Source organism: Apis florea, unplaced genomic scaffold (genome assembly GCF_048593485.1).
Source record: "Apis florea isolate Af1SG1 unplaced genomic scaffold, ASM4859348v1 contig_3732_pilon, whole genome shotgun sequence".
In the NCBI taxonomy this organism is placed as follows: Eukaryota; Metazoa; Arthropoda; class Insecta; order Hymenoptera; family Apidae; genus Apis; species Apis florea.
The window spans coordinates 127493-144212 of NW_028256824.1; the positions used below are offsets into that span (position 1 = coordinate 127493).

At 35.1% G+C, this 16720-nt stretch overlaps 1 protein-coding gene and 1 long non-coding RNA gene across 5 annotated transcripts in view; one reads left to right on the forward strand and one right to left on the reverse strand.

Moving 5' to 3' along the window:
- Positions 1-16720, reverse strand: part of Fkbp14 (peptidyl-prolyl cis-trans isomerase Fkb14) — a 159955-nt gene that overhangs the window by 121296 nt on the left and 21939 nt on the right. Inside the window, exon 2 of one of the 4 annotated variants that reach the window (XM_086914743.1) lies at positions 3451-3538. The exons of the other annotated variants lie outside the window; for them this stretch is intronic. The gene's annotated coding sequence lies outside the window, so the exon portion shown is untranslated. The remainder of the gene's footprint in view (positions 1-3450; positions 3539-16720) is intronic. 4 annotated transcript variants of the gene reach the window in all.
- Positions 8914-13404, forward strand: LOC147656510 (uncharacterized). Its single transcript, XR_015294290.1, has 2 exons — positions 8914-9361; positions 10155-13404. It is a non-coding gene; the product is annotated as an uncharacterized LOC147656510 (long non-coding RNA).

A 16720-nucleotide genomic window follows, 5' to 3' on the forward strand; every position in this document is an offset into this window, starting at 1 on the left:
TGGAAGATTACCACGCAGGTTGCAACGTAGTTTTTGCAATTCTAGAGGAAGCGGCCATCATCTTCCTAAAATGCAGTTAATTAGCCGGAAGATCGGCTTCTTATCGCGTTCCCCTCCCCGAGATCGTGATAGCCTTCCTTTAAGTAGCTATAAATTTACAGAGGATCACACCTTGGTGACTCTGTGCAGTAAAAAAGGTTAAAACAGGTAGCCGACAAGCGTCGTATGTTGGACGAAATTAACGAGAACAACATAAATTAGGCTAGTAAAGAGGGGGTGTGTATAAAGTTAGGGATAATAGGTTAGGTGATTCTTTTGAATTCGATGATATTATAAAATTAGGCAACACAACTAACGTGTTCTATCAAAGTGTATTGTTCCAAGAAAGTGTATTCGAAAATTCAAAGATATTACAGAAGATTAACAGTTTATACTATATTCTATTTTAAGAAAATGAGATCAAATTTGAGCACAATTTTGTAATGGCAGAGTTATATTGTTGTAGCAGATATTCGATTATCGTCGTTGAAAAATGAAATATCTTTCGTCCAGTAAGAATAAGATTTATCTATTCTGGATCATTTTGTAATTTAAAAATAAAGATTGAACAATTATCTTCATCTACAATAAAGAAAACGAGTAAAATTCTGAAAGTAACAACGACGTGGATGAATTCATAAAAATTTACAATCCACTTAACGACAACACTTGTTTAATTCAACAATTCGTTTATATCATAGTTAAATTTTCTAATTCGAAATATATATATATAAATAGTTCCTCCAATGCAAGAAGAATCTTCATTCTCTTAGTTCGTTTAAATTTTCCAAACGCATGATAATACCAATTTCACGAAACGAATAGAAGCGTGTATAACCGAATCCGGGTGAACCTTACACCGGTGTTTTCGTGACACGCGACCGAAAACAGCGTTACGATATTTTAACGGTGAAAATACGCGATAAACGCGACATAATGCAACGCAATCAGGCTGCAAGTCGAGCTACACAACAGGATACACCTGACCGCATACAAGCGCGCGTATGCAATACACTGTCGATCTCGATTCCTGCCTTGCAGACGGTATTGTTCGTTTGTGACTATGGATGAAATTGAAGTTTGACCGGTGTGTGTGTGTGTGTGTGTGTATTCGTAATTCGAATGTAGGATTTCGCGGTAAATCGCGACCCCTCCCCTCCTCTTTCCATCTCTTGCTCGTCATATTCTAAAAAACGATTAACCGCGGAGAAATCAATTTCGAGGGAAAATTACATCCCTCTCGTTAATTACCTTGTGTATGAACCGCCGATACTACAGTTCCCCCAGATCGTAAAATTGGGAACACGATACCGAAAATTTTACTCTCCTCTCGTTAGAACACTTTGAACGATAATGAATGGAAACGTTTAATTTATCGCTATGTGCCCCTGAATTATGGTAACATTTACCGATCATTAATTAGCTCGAAGATAAATTTTGAGAGTTATGTGTCGATTATTCTACTATCGTTCATCAATTTGTGGGGTATCTATTGTGTTGGTAATGATACGAAATGTAGTACGAAATATAATTCTACAAAATGTTACGTTAAACATATTCGTTTAGTTAAAAATATGTTTAAAAATATTCTTTACGAATTATTATTCTGTGTGCTGTTAAGGAAATAATTTAGAAATAAAATTGTAATTTATTACACGAAGTTATCTTTCATTATTGTTGTTATACAAGGTTCGTGAAAAATAGAAATTTAATATTAATATTCGAGATTATGACAATCCTTTAAGCCGCAAGTTCTTCTCGACCAATTTCGAACGAGTTAAAGTTAGTTCATCTCATTGAATTCGTAAAATCTTTCGAACTACTTATTGGACTGAAATAATTGATAAACACGGTTCTTTTTAATCATCCTTTCAATCAAACGATTCTAAGTTATTCAAATAATTTCGATGGATAATTGAAATCTGGACAAAAAGAGCTATAATATGTAAAATAGGATATTCTTAGATTGAAATATAATATAGATAATGTTTGATACTATTTATAATAGCTGTATAAACAATATTAAAATTATAACTAAACAAAAATTCTGTAAACGCAACAATATCATTGCAACAATAATTCTCTTTATTCTAGAGAATAAGAAAATTTATATATATTTAAATCGTACGATTCTTACTTGCACAATATTCTATTATTAAAATATTGATTTTTCTATAATTAATTCGCTGATTATTATATTCGAGCATAAAATTATTTCACACTGCATTTATCATTGCAGCAAAATCGAACATCCAGCAAAGCATTTAAATCTATGTATTTCACGATCATACTCCCTTATTAATGAAAGCTATTCGTTATCGACCTAGTATTTGTCAGATCAGCGCAGTTAGCGCATAATCCTATTAAGCTGCATAACGTTCACAGCCAATCTGCGAAAAGGACAGCGAGCATATTATATTTTCTTATCGAAATAATAAAATTATCGAGATTATACAATTTTTAACTAACGACGAAGAAATTGGATGAAACACGTCAAATCGTTTAATATGAAACGATATTACAGTAGAATTTTATATTCTTGAAATCAGATCTTCGTTCATTTACGTTTGAAATTAGAAAATAACGTATCCATTAGTTTCAATCGATATTCAACTTGACTTAAGTGACCACGATGAGCCATGTTCGTGCGTAGTTTTCTTTCATATTATATTATATTGAATTACGAGGCATGTTTATATATTAAACGATTCTTACTCCGTAAAAGTCGTAAAACAAATCGTTTGAGAAACGGATTAAAAGGTCTATGTGAGAGGTTATTGCGACACGACTTCTACTTATTCGCCGCTCTCGAGATCCTTCTTTAGTAGAGGAATAGATTTTACGATGCACGAAGATCGTGTCCTCGTGATTAAATCGAATCTACCGTCTTTATCGTTTGCCAGGGAAAGTTGGATTTCCTTTGATGGCGAGGAGAAATTTAACATCGATACCGGCAGTATTATTTAAAATTTTTTCAGTTTCTACAATGGTGAAATGTTGAAAATTTACATTCTTATTTTCTAATGAAATGTTTCTTCGTCGTATTTAATATTTTATTTCTATAGTATCAAATTTTAGTATATATATAAAAGTATAATAAAATAACAATAATTTAATATACTTGGATGCAATAATAAATATAATACGATTGTTAGATCGACTTCTATATAGATACTAAATCTTTTATTTTTAAATTAAATTGAATAGCATTGATTTTTAACTAAAAATATCAAGTTTCTCGTAAATTTGTTTAAATATTTGTGTTATTTATAAATTATACAAAAAATAAAAGTAAGAATTTAATTTGGTAAATAATTCGTTCGTTAGATTACCAAATGCTATTGGAATGCAGTTGGTTTGTCGATATTCTATTTACATATATCATGAACGTGAATTGAATATTTCTTTTACCTTGTCAATGATGTTATTTTCCATGTTGGTGATAGTTTGCTATAATTTGATATCGATTCTGTTTGTACACTTAATGCGTTCGATGCGTCTGAAAAAAAAAAAAAAAAAAAGATAAAAAATTCAATGTAAAACGGATATTTACATATCTCGTATCTGGAAAGCTTTTTAAAACACAAAATAACGTTGATTTACCAAACTGTGAAATTAACATATGTGTTTTTTCCAAGCAAATTAAAAACACGGTGAAATGAAAATTTAGTTTTCCTCTCGCGAACAAATAAATTTTAATCGATATAGCAATTCAAAGCAAACCTGTCTGTACAATTGTACGATATATCTTTCCCCCCTGTAATATATCAGTTGCTACAAAGCTATCTATTTTCATTTTGGATCTATTCTATTCAATTATTCAATCATTTAAATAAAATACAGGTTTAACATGATTTCTTAATACGTTTCAACGTTATTAAATTAATTTTCTCATCTTAGATTGTTATTAATTTAAATGTTCACGTTAATATAATATAAAAATCTATAAATTTAAAAAAAAAAGGAAATAAAGTTACATTCCTTGAAATCATCAATTAATTGATACAAATTCGGCAAATTCTTTTTCGCTTGTGTAATCGTTATAAACTTAATTTTTCAAACAATCGTACAATTTATACATTGTATATATATGAAATCAAACCGGATATTACATTTATTACCAAATTCGACAAACAGCAAAAACACACATGTATTATGCGAAATCTGAAAATTGGATAAACGCGCGAGAAATCCCTCTCCTCATTCTGTAGGCAAATCGCCGCGATAATTGCGATAATTGCAACGAGGCGGATCGTTTCAACCGAACCGCCAACTGACAATTGACCGAAGTTTTCATCGCGCAACGCACGATATTTCCGTTCCTCTTCCGTTCCTCCTCGGATTTTAACGCGTGCAACAACGCATCCGGAGGGTGGCATTTCCGTTTTTAATTGGCACCGCTAATTGCAACAGCTTTAACGCGCGATCCCCGGATATCCGAAAGCGTGAAGATTTACGTAGCTAATTGGTGGCCTCCTCCGTGCCGGATTCTCGTGGCAGGAACGTACGTTCATCGGCGTTAACAAGCCGCTTCAAGCTCAGATTGTCGCTGCTTACCATTGTTACTACGACTCGAACATCGTCATGGAAGGCATTGCGCGATATACAATCAAAGTTCGTTGCTGCACTCTCGACTTTCGAGAAGGAAAAATCCCTTCTCCAAGAGGGATTCATCATCGACGTTTTCGTTACAAACAGGTGTGTTTGGAACATTTGTTACGTTACGATTGAGAATTGGGTGATGATTGATGTAATATTAATTTATGCGAGAGGATCAAAGATCGATTTGATTATCTTAGAAATTTTAAGAAGGAGCACGTCAGAGTTTTCGAAAGTTATTATTTCCTGCAAATATTAGAGAGTTAGTTAATCACTTTCAATATTTTTATCCATACCCTTTCTGTCTTTTTTATGCTTGCATTTGAAACGCTACAAAGAACATTCTCGTCCTTTTGTATCGAGAGATAGTAGATAGTTTTAAAAGGATTTATAGAGTGAACCAATATTTCGCGAACTAATATTTGAATTCCCTTTGTCGTGCTACGTGCGCATAACGATGCTAGGGCTCGATACATTTCCAATGCCATCAATTTGCCTATTGTGTCGATGGTATAAAGAAATTACAAAGTCTCGACATATAAAGCGACATACAACGAATCACTTGATACGCAAAGAGGACTGACGACCAAGGATCCAGCATCGAAACGAATGCTGCAGGACCGTCCCCATCTTTGAAACTTTGAAGAATCTTCGTTAAAGTGAATTTTTATGTATCCCGTGATAAATATTCACGAGCGGATATTAAATTTGCAAGGAAGCGAGGGGGGGTCACTCATTGCCACGTTACACCGTCCTCTCAACCCATTTCATATCGTCTGCTAACCGGTGTTGGTGGCGGAGGAGAGGGGAGGGAAATAGCTGGCCCGATAATTAAACCATCGGTCGATCGGTCTGTATGAAAACGCAATTTCCACGGGTACTCGATACACAGCCGTGCATCTTATCGGTGCACACACGATAATTGATTCTTGACGAACGTACGTACATCGAACCGCGACGTATTATTGCTTTTCCTGTTATTCGATCCTGTTCCCGCCCTTTCGCCATTTTTTACAATTTCCATTCTTTTTTACAATTTTATTTCGACGAGAATAAATTTCAAACGAGAAGTAAGAACCGGTCGTAAAAAACGTATCGGTTCGTATCAATTCTTATTAACCGAAAATTGCGTTATCTGAACAGGTGATGTTTATATACAGTTTCTTGTATATCGAGAATCTTAATCATAACAATTTGTGAAACTGATGATATCATATCAATTTATTTTAATGCTCGAAGATCGTAAAATCGTGGCGAGTGTTGATGTGTTGATGTGATTTACAGATATAACATGCGTAATAAGAAAAATCGGTAATATAAAAATAAGTATAATCTTTTATATTTGATCTTTTGATTTTCGAATTTCATGTGGAAATAATTCTTTCGAAAAGCAGAAATAGTTAAGCCAATTTTCAATTACAACTATTTATAAAGAAAACTTTAACATATCTGACGTTGAATCTTGTATTTTAATAATTCTGAAAGCAAGTTCTTCTTAGTATCTCATGCATGAGTTACAGCATTAAATGTCAGATGGGAGAAATGCTTTAGAAGATAAAGAACATTTTGCTTTAACAGTATTTAAAGGCAAGCCCATGTATTATACAAGCATTATCTCTTCTACTTCTTGATTACAGAAAAATCATTTTCATTCATGACATATTTCAAGAATATCTGTGGAAATAAGAAGTATAGAAATAAGATAGACATAAGACAATATGGACGAGTCAAATCGTAAAAACTGCACAGAAATAAAAAGACTTGTTATACAGCAATAGAACATCCAACATCCAAATCTTCGATATTTCCAACATCCTAATATTTAAATATCTTGCTATCCAAATATAAATATAAGAAAACGTCTACAATTTTGAAATAACCGAACTAAATAAATTTGATTATTCCTTGAAAATGGAAAAAGGCTACATCGTATCTTCCATTCGAGCTGACACCCAACGATCTAAATCAAAAATTGAAAATGAAAAGCAAATATATCTTTTTCACGCAAGATAAAAACGTAACTCGTGTGCAAGGATAAATAATAAAGTGCTCGACGAGGAAATAAACGTTCATTATTTACAATAAATATCGAATAACGAAGGATAACGAATGTGCAGGAACACGACACCCCCGCCTCTATCCCATTCCGATTTCGCGATATCTAGGAATATATCGAGACTGGTAATTAAACCGTTGGCCGATCCCCGCGCAGGAAACGCAATTTCCATGCCCGTCGCTCGCTTACGCGCCCGATTTATACCTATATTTCCTGCTCGCGTCGCCGATCGATGCGAGAACAAAGAACGGAAAGGAGAAGGAGATCAAATAAAGCATCTCGACCGGATCCTGAAGAATCGTTATAGTTTCGGTAGCCGCCGGAAATGGAAGAGCCATAAAGCCTCGAGATATTCGTTCCGGACTTTCGCTTTCGTTTCGCGCACTGCAACCATGCATCTGTGATGTAACGTAGTTCCAATCTGATTTTGATAGAAAAGATGTAATATCAGGTTGTAATGTGTCAGGTTTACCTGAATTTCTCATTTCTTTCTCTGTTATAGTGTATAGTTGTAAATGAAAGTACTTTTTTTTTTGGAAAAATGATAATCTTAGCACGTTAATTTATACGAATATATGATTTTATTTTAACGATTGAGAGTTATATATCGGAGGATTTAACTTATACCACCAAAGTTCCATTAACTTTTGTCCTAAAAGAGCTGGGCATAATGAATCGGTCTTCTTCGAAATGCGGTTATATAATCGGAGATATTAATGTGTTACGATATTGAACATTTTAGCACACCTGCTCGAAATTGTTATTTTGGTAGCTTGGGAAATTGAAGCGTTAATTTAATTGGAGTTATACTGCAAGTCTTGAAAGTTATATATATATATATAACTGCCGTTTGAAACATGCGATTATTAATTGTTTACGATTTATTGAAGTTCTTGTGGCTGTATCGTTTGTCAAAATTTACACTAATAAAGAAAATGTAAGAATAGAATTATACATATTTAGATGAATTGAACTGTGAATGTAAATAAATTACGAATATATTGAATATAATAAAATCATATAATAGTGTAATGGTCGATATACGGTCGATATAAAAGTTTTCTTGTAATTTTTCCAATTTATCTCAAAAACGAGCATATTCAAAAGTGTTGGAATAATATTTGAAATAAATGAAACATATTTCCGATATGATTAATAATTAAATACATTGCATTTCAAAATTATTGTAATAAATCTGAAATAATTTTTTTACATTGTTATTATTATTTTATGTATAAATGTGATATTATTGAAAAATAGTAGGAAGGAAATTAATTGTATTCTTATATTTAAAAATTTCCTTTGATTTATTCTGATAAATTGGTCGGAAAATAAATGGAGGAAAATTTAACATTTCAATAGGAGAATGATTAATTACATGCAAAAGTTTGAAAATATAAAGATATAAAGTAGTTTAATTAAAGCGTTATCGGTACCGATATGGAATTTTCCTATCATTATAAATCACGGTATAATTTCCCAATCAATAAATTCCACGCTCAACTGCATCCCAAACAACGAAATGCCAAGCTTCGATTTAGCTTTCCAAACTATCCCAATATTTAATATTAAAAAACTATTCGAAGAATTGCGAAAGACTTTTCTCGTTCGATTGATATTCTTATTAATGAAATGGTAGTTATTGATGAAATTATTTATTACGAGTAATTAAAACTTAAGTGCTTAAACGTGTGCTGAAAACGTACCTTGTGGAACAGTCTGATCTATAATTATTAAAATTAATTTGAATATTTCTGGCAACACAATTGTCACATCATTAAAGATGAAGACTGCTCGAAGAATTTTTAATAAATCTATATTGTAATTAACGACAGATGTTAATACGAAAGATTGTTAAACTCATGATTAATCTAAGAGTTATAATCAATGGAAACGTTCAGCATCTAACAAACAAAGTGAGGATAATTAGTTTATAACTCGATACTTTATACATGATAAAACGATTCAATTTACCTTCGTTTCCAATTGAATTAAATTTTCCGGCAGCAAAATTTCCTCGTTACCTCTTAATCTAAATGGAATTCTAAACATCTGGCAATTTAAAATTTTGCTTTGTCAAGGAGAAAAAACACAGCTGTACACAAAGAAAAATATTGCTCCATGTCGCGTTCGAGGAAAAGTAATGAGTCATCCTCGAAACCACGAACGTACGACGAAATAACGTAATTATATCGTTATAGTTCGAGCAACAAGGCGACTAGTAAACACGAAGCGACGCGGAGGGGCGGATGATGAGATCATAACGATACACGGTCGAACTATTAACGGAGCCTCAGTCAAAGGACGGCTTAACCCCGGGATGGAGAAACACAGCGCGTCGCTTCGACCGTGAAACACGTTGGAAATTGTGGGAACGGTAACAACGCCGCTATCAGCAACGACAGTTACACGATGGCTGGGGCGCGGACAACATCAGGTTAGGGGCTTTCCTCGCGTATCAGAATTGCGATGCCCCTTGACGTCTCCATCCACCATCTTGATCTCTGGGTTAATTTTCCACCTCGTCTCTTGGAATGGATCGGTGCTCGTGGCCGACTTGCAAGCTGTTTCTTCGAACTCGAGGCTTAAAAAGTGCGATACGAGGTGGCTGCGGCGTGGGAATGGAATTTTGAAATTGAATTTTGAAGCAGCTGCCGAATTAATAAGGTAAAATTTGTTTCTGTATATGTGCGTGCGCGCGTGTGTGTGTGTGTGCACGGTTGTGTTTCGGCATGTGCGGCTCTTCCGTTGGATCGTTTATGGTAATGAGATAGGAACGGTCGCTTATCCCCCTTTTGGCGTTGTTTTTGATGTGGCAAATTGAATTTTGAGAGCTGATTTTCGGTCGAGCGGAATGCGTAAGCAGGCTCCAGCTTTTCCGTCCCTTTTCCGCGATAATTTAGTAAGTAATAACATTGGCGAATTAAAAAAGAAGTTAATAAAAATTATATAGAGTTATATGGATCGCTCTTTCACAAGCTTTCTATTATATCGTGTCACAATCACGAACGTAGGATATTAAATATAATTATATACAAGTTATGTACATTAAAGTAATTATTAATAATTTTCATTAGAAGAACTTTCACGCGTTATATCAACGATTCGTCGTATCGTAGTGTTATCTTCCTCTCTCCAACCAACTATTCCTTTCCATAAACTTACACCTTCGAAATTGAGAGAGAAGTGTAACGCACTTTGTATCGTCATCATTGATTACCCGAAGAATCGAGCGTAATTTGCTCCAATCCCTGAACAATTCATCTCGAATCCTTTTTACATTTTCTTACCAATCTCGAGGTTACACCTCAAAACACGTCTTACACTTTCGAAAAATTATTAACACGTCTCGTTAACTGTTTCGCCGAGCTTTCGCAGTAGCCAGTTGAAAATCAACGGGAGCGAAATATCTAAATATCTCAAATATCCCTCCTTAACGTCTTTTCATTTGATATTTCAGGGCTAAAAGGGCTTCAGGGCTTCTCCCGGCGACGAGGAGAAGGGGACGACGTTTTTCGGCCGTGGAAAGAAAATGTCATGAAATATGACTGATTTCCTAGCGAGACGGAGGCGCTAGGAAAAAGAGGAGGGAGCGAAACATCCCCGGAAACTCGATTTCTGCCCGGCCATCGCCTTTCCTCTTCCTCCACCGAGTTCGAGAGACGCGTTAAAAGTTTCAACCCGCCTCGGGATGCTTGGCCCGGTATCGACGCCCAACTTTTCCTCAATGCCTCCGTTTCACGCTCCCTCTCCCTCCCTCCCTTCTCCTTTCTCTCTCTCTCTCTCTTCCCTCTTTCGGCCGCCCTCGCCGTTTCTTCCGTCCCCGGCTGATCTCGCAGAAATCGCACATCGGGGACGAATTTCCGCGGAAAATTTGTTAATATTGCAGCAGCTCGCGACACAAAAAGTCACTCGGCACCGGCGCAAGTTCATAAACGACGGGGAGGGAGGGGGGTGACGAGACGATAGAGGAGGCGACGTCGGTGTAAAAATTAAAAACTTGCCAGCGTTCTACCAGCGTGCGTGAACGTATACGAGAAGAAGCACATTCCTCCCTCTCCATCTCGGAATCCCTTTCCGCGATAAAAGCTTCCCCAGAACTTTATACGACGGGGTAGTATAAAGTTCCTGCAACGCTCTGTCTACGCACTTTCCGGAAGTTTAAATTGAATTAATGTAATAAAGTGTCGGCTTATGCCTGCCACGCTGACGCGTCTGTTTGCCGGCTTTTCTTCTTTTCTTTTTTTTTTTTTTTTTTTTCGGATCTTCGCGACAATTGGTCGATTTTTTTCGTCAGAGGAAAGAGGTTAGGTAATCTTTTCATCTTTAGGTATTCGTAGGATCTATTGAAATTATTACGGATGAAATCGCGCGTGTTTAAAAGAAAGGGAAGAATCGTTGATATTATCGGCTAATAAAAGTAGGAAAATTTATCGGTCTCGATCCAGTATATAAGTAAGAATCAAAAGTGTATATTATATAGTTATAATATTCGTATTTAATATCGCGCACATATTATACGATTTATACTTCTTCGATCGTTTTCCACTGCGCGAATATACAATAGCATATACAATATTCATTTAAATTATAACATTGAGATCTTGGTCCGGCGTTTTTCCACGAATCGAGCCGAGCGTTAACCCTTCATGCTACCCGTTTTTAATCTCGATTCGATGTCTTTCGAAGCTAACACGCCGCAGACTGTGTAATCGAACGAGGAATTAGGGGATCGGCGAAAATCCCGATCGCGGCAAAATCGAGCCTTCGTCTACACGTATCCACCATTTACGATACTGTTATGGCTGGCTGCGATTAAGGAGAGCTGGCAGATGGAAAACAGAAGCGCCCATAGCCTTAAGCCTCGGCCACTCGTTTCCGCCGCAATCTGCTCGCGGAGAGGTGAAAATCCGATGAACGGGAAATGTTGTTACTCACGCGTTAATGGACCGTTTACTCTTTATTTCTGGATCTCTTTCCACCTTCCTAAGAAATAACGATTATGGGATAACGATGCTGGCCTCGTTGAACAACCCCCTTTCGAATAAACAAACGGATTCGTACGAAGTTTTTACGCAATTACGGCGAAATTTATGCACGCGCGAGAATAAAGAAAAGTAGTGTTGCAAACGTTATTACTTTTACTATGTTATATAACTTGAGGAAGATTATATTATTCAACAAATTGTTAATAATAAGACTCTTCATGATCGATGGATAAAAAGAGATGAATCTATGCATGATCCTCTCAATGGATTTTTCTCTTGAGATTTTTTGGGGTAATCAATTCGTGTATCAAGAAATAATATATATATATATATAATATTTTTTTGTTGAGATATTTCGAGCACGGGTTCAAAGTTCATCAATTTTCATCTGGAACAGTCTGTTATAATATATATACCGATATTAAGTAACGCAAATTTCACAAATCGCGATCGTTAGTCACGATACACGCATTAATCAACGTTTAATTTATCCAATTACGACGATCTGATTTCAATTAAAGTTGCGATTGAATCGCAGCCGGAATTACTTTATCGATTGGGCGTTGAATTTATAACCGGCACGTCGCTAAATATTAATATGCACGAACGTTTCTAATCAAAACAATGACACAAGCCGCTTTAATTACTCCGGTTTTAACTCGGTTCGTGAAAGTAATATTTTCCTCCGTTTCCGATCAATCTATTATTAATTCGCCAACTCGACTCGAGGTAAGCTTAAGTACGTACGTACGTAACACGAAAATCTCGAAGATTTGATTATTTGATTTCGAACAGTCGTGAAGATCGATAAATAGTTTGTAAATTGCATGCATTAGGATCTTAATTGTTTGTCGATAAAAATGTCAATTAAAAGATTGTTACTCTTTGTTACTTTGATACTTGTAGACACGAAGTGAAAAATCTATTATATACAAGGATTTTTATTTCGGTTTCCTAAGTAATAGAAAATCGTGTTATTCTTTTGAATTTCGAAAATGTCGACAATTTAGAAGGTGAATGAAATTTTGAACGAAATTCAGGTTAATAAAAATTTTTTGATAATGTACAAAATTTGAAGCGATCGTGTTTTTAATTTTAGATTTATGCAGCATCGATTAAATTTTATATATAAGTATACATAGTGTACACTTGACAATTCTACGAATTCTAAGTAGGATACCATTTTCAGTTTTAGAACGTAGATCCATCTTCAGGGAACGATGACCGCCAGAATACCGTTAGCGGATTGTATATTCTAGTCGTGTAGAGTAAGTAACGCCGGTATTTTAGAAGTGGAATTTGTTTTATCCGTTCTTGGAAGTTGTTACGAGAAAAGAGTTCGAAGAAGACACGTAAGATTTTCTAAAACTAATTCAGTGTCTAGGATCATATTATATCGGAAAAAAGCATCATCGATGACACGTTATATCTCGAAACTATCGTCTCTTTTTATCGAAAAGAGATTCCAATGTCTGAAAGTTAGAACAAATATCGAATTTAGAAAAGGAGGGAATCAGTTTTAAAACTTAATAAATCGAATAAAATGATTTATAATAATTATTTCTCGATATCTCGTATCTCTAATAAGTGAAATGAATGAAAATAAATGGCATAAAATTCATTTATTTCTTTACGGTGATGCAACGAATTGACAGACTGCCAATAGAATGAAAGAAGAAAGCATTATCGCGAAATAAACGTTACTACGATATACGATACAAATTGAGTTTTTTTCTTCTTTTCTTTTTTTTTTAGACGTGTTCCTTTGTACATGGCTCAAACGATCGGTTTTATTTTATATATCCGGATATAAGCTACGAAAGTTATAATGAGAAAAAGATTTTAACAATATGATCAAAGTCACTGAGTCTGTTCAATTGGTCTGCTTTCAAATGGATTCCCAATATTTCCGATATTGCTAAGTAATGGGATTGCTACGTGAACTTTAGTAGATTTTATAATGATACAATGAGAAATGCAAATTTCAATTTATGCTATTTTAATCGAAGCACGCGTAATGGAATTTATTATATGTACATGTTTATTAATATTATTCAATTCGTTTCTTCATTTTTTAAAATTTTACACACCCTAATTCAAATTTAATTAAAATTTTTAATTCGATTCGCGACAATTTTAATTTGCACTATCGGATTAAAATTTCCATAAAATAATTACAAAAGTATAAATCGTGTAATCGAAATAATTGGAAATAATCAAATAATAAAATTTTTATACTTAAATTGTTAACGATTAATAAAAATAATTCATTCAAAAATATTTCTTTTTTTAACGAAATAAAATATAAAGCACACGGTATCGTACGCGCAACCGATTATAGAGAGATTTCATATGTAACGATAAAACAAAAAAAAGAATAAAATTCGAGGCTTTGTTTTCGAATAAATCAAATTTGAAAATTTTTCAAGCACAAATGAAATTGGTTAATTCTCGATTGAATACGAATGAGCTATCTATACGAGAGATTATTCTATATGAAAAAATAAACAAAAAATATACAATAAAACTTCGTCACATAAATTTCTGTTTTTCAGAAAATTAAAATTGAACCAGTCACGTATTATCGATGAATTTTCAAACTTCGACTCTATCCATAAAGTAATTTTTAAATAAATTTAAAAAAAAAAATTATTTCATATCATTTTACTTGTTCTCAAACGAGAAGAATAATCCTATCTGATGATGAAGCGTTCAATGAATTTGAAATTGATTTCGCTTAAATTTTCAAGCTTTCGAAAACAAGGTTTCTCGAATCGAAAAATTAACATTTTCTTTTCTGCATAACAAATCCATTGAGAAATGATCAAAAGCGATCGTACAATCGATCAATTATCTATCGTTATTTCTTATTTCTTAAAAAAAAAAAAAAAAAGAAAAACGTGAAATTACCGCAATGCAGCAGCGTGTTGCATTCGCACAAGGAAATCCCGAATTTATCACGTTCGTTGGCCGTGCCGTAATTTAAGGAATCGAAGGATCAACCGGACTAAATCACCTTTCTCTGTCTTATCTAACATCTTCCCTCCCCCTCCCCATCTGGAATAAGATTGATACTTAATTCATCGATCTCTCCAGGTATAGATTTGCAACAACTCGGAACCAATCTACTCCCGCGCCGAGGGGAAACGTCGGACCCGAATCACTGTTCCTCGTTTTCGTAGTAAACTAGCGATCTTAGATGGACCGAGTTGTTACACGTTTCTCACCGTCGACATCCTGCTTCTTCCATCTCCCCCCCTCCACATTCGTCGACTTTAATTATTTTCCCTCCCCTGTTTTATTTTCCCTTCGATTTCCTCGTTAAATCTTCAAGCGTTATTCCTCCCCCCCCCTCACCACGAAATCTTCGAGATTGCCTCGCTTCTTTTTTTTTTCGACCCCTGTCGAATTGGCGCGGAATTGTTATCCGTGATTATTTCTCCCTGTCTATAAATATTACATTATAAACGGAACGTTCAAGAAATTGAATTCCGTTTCGCGATACACTTTCACGCGCGCGAATATAAATTGAAATTGAACGAAACGTAATGAAATTTCCGCTAATTAAGGGCGTTTATTAACCTGTTAATTTAGATAATTAATCTCGATATTCTCAGTTTTAATTGAATTTATCAATGGCAATTTAATCTCGATAATTAAATTCATTCGGTGAATTTGATTATTTACATTTTATTTACATGTGCGTGCGTAAACAAAAGTGTTTTAAGAGATTAATCCTATAACTTTAGAAGGAGAAAAACGATATATATTTATATGAATAAATTATGAATAATCGATTTATCATAAACGATATTTCTTCCGGTACGGCATCTATTCCACAGAAAAACTCGTTCTTCTAGCCATCGAATCCTTTCTAACAATCCCTTCTCGATCCACCAAAACTCTCCATCCACAAAATCTCTCAACTCAGCGGAGAAAGAAAGAGGAAGAGTGCGATTAAACAACCAATACGAATCGCGAATCGCATTAACGTTCGGTCGAACGTTTTAAACACCGATGATGCATCGGTCCCCCTCCCCCCGTAAAAATTCGTTTGAGCGGAGAAATTACATCCGTGTGGCGGCATTAAAGGCGGAAAATCCCCGGTGAATTTCAGCCACGGAACCCTCCCCTATTGCGCCAGCCTATTTCGCGTGAGCGTTCAACCTTGCTCGTTAACTCTCGCTAAACTGTACTTGACCGAATCGCCGAGCCGATCCCCTCCGTCGGTACAACAGTTTTCTCTCCTACCGCCTTTTCCACGGGATTTCACCTTTTTTCTCTCGCGCCCGCCAAAACTTCCGTGTCCACCACGTCGAGGAAGGACGAGTTTCGTCCTCGTTGGCATCCGTTCGTAGGACGGCTAGGCTAGGATGGAAGAGGATTATGAGAAGAGGGGTGAAAATGTGGCTGAAGGAGAAAGGATTGAAATGGATGTGAGGATATTTTGAGCGATACTCTAGATGAAGGAAATATATCGTCTCTTCGTAATGGTTGAATCATTGTTGATGAACTGTTGTTGATCTCGTTTCAGCCAATTATTGATAAAGATAGAAAGGAGGAGAAAGTAAAAAGCAAGAATTCGATTGGGAGATTATAAGAGTGTGAGAGTGGGTAGGGTAGAGAAAGATTGAAATCAGAATGCGAGGCTGGAATTGAGCCACGAAATTTGGAGGAGATGAATTTTCAGCACGTAGTGGAAAAAAAAGTTGTACGGTTTTTCGGCGTTTTCGTTAATGAGGGCAAATATTTCCAACCGTGGAAAGCACGTCGTGTTTTTAAAGCATACATCCACGATTCAATTAGGAGTGAATTTTAAAAAATGAAAGGAATAATTTGATTCGTGAAATATTAGTTTAAAGCGATTAAATTATATTCAACGATATAAATAATTTAATTTGTCGCGGATAATTGTGTTTAAATATCGGAATTCCCTGTTACGAGAATCGATGTACGACAACAATTTTTCGGGGCTGGCGTTAAACGATATCATAGCGATAACATTTTTATTTTCATTACGCGTGGTTCATTTAATACG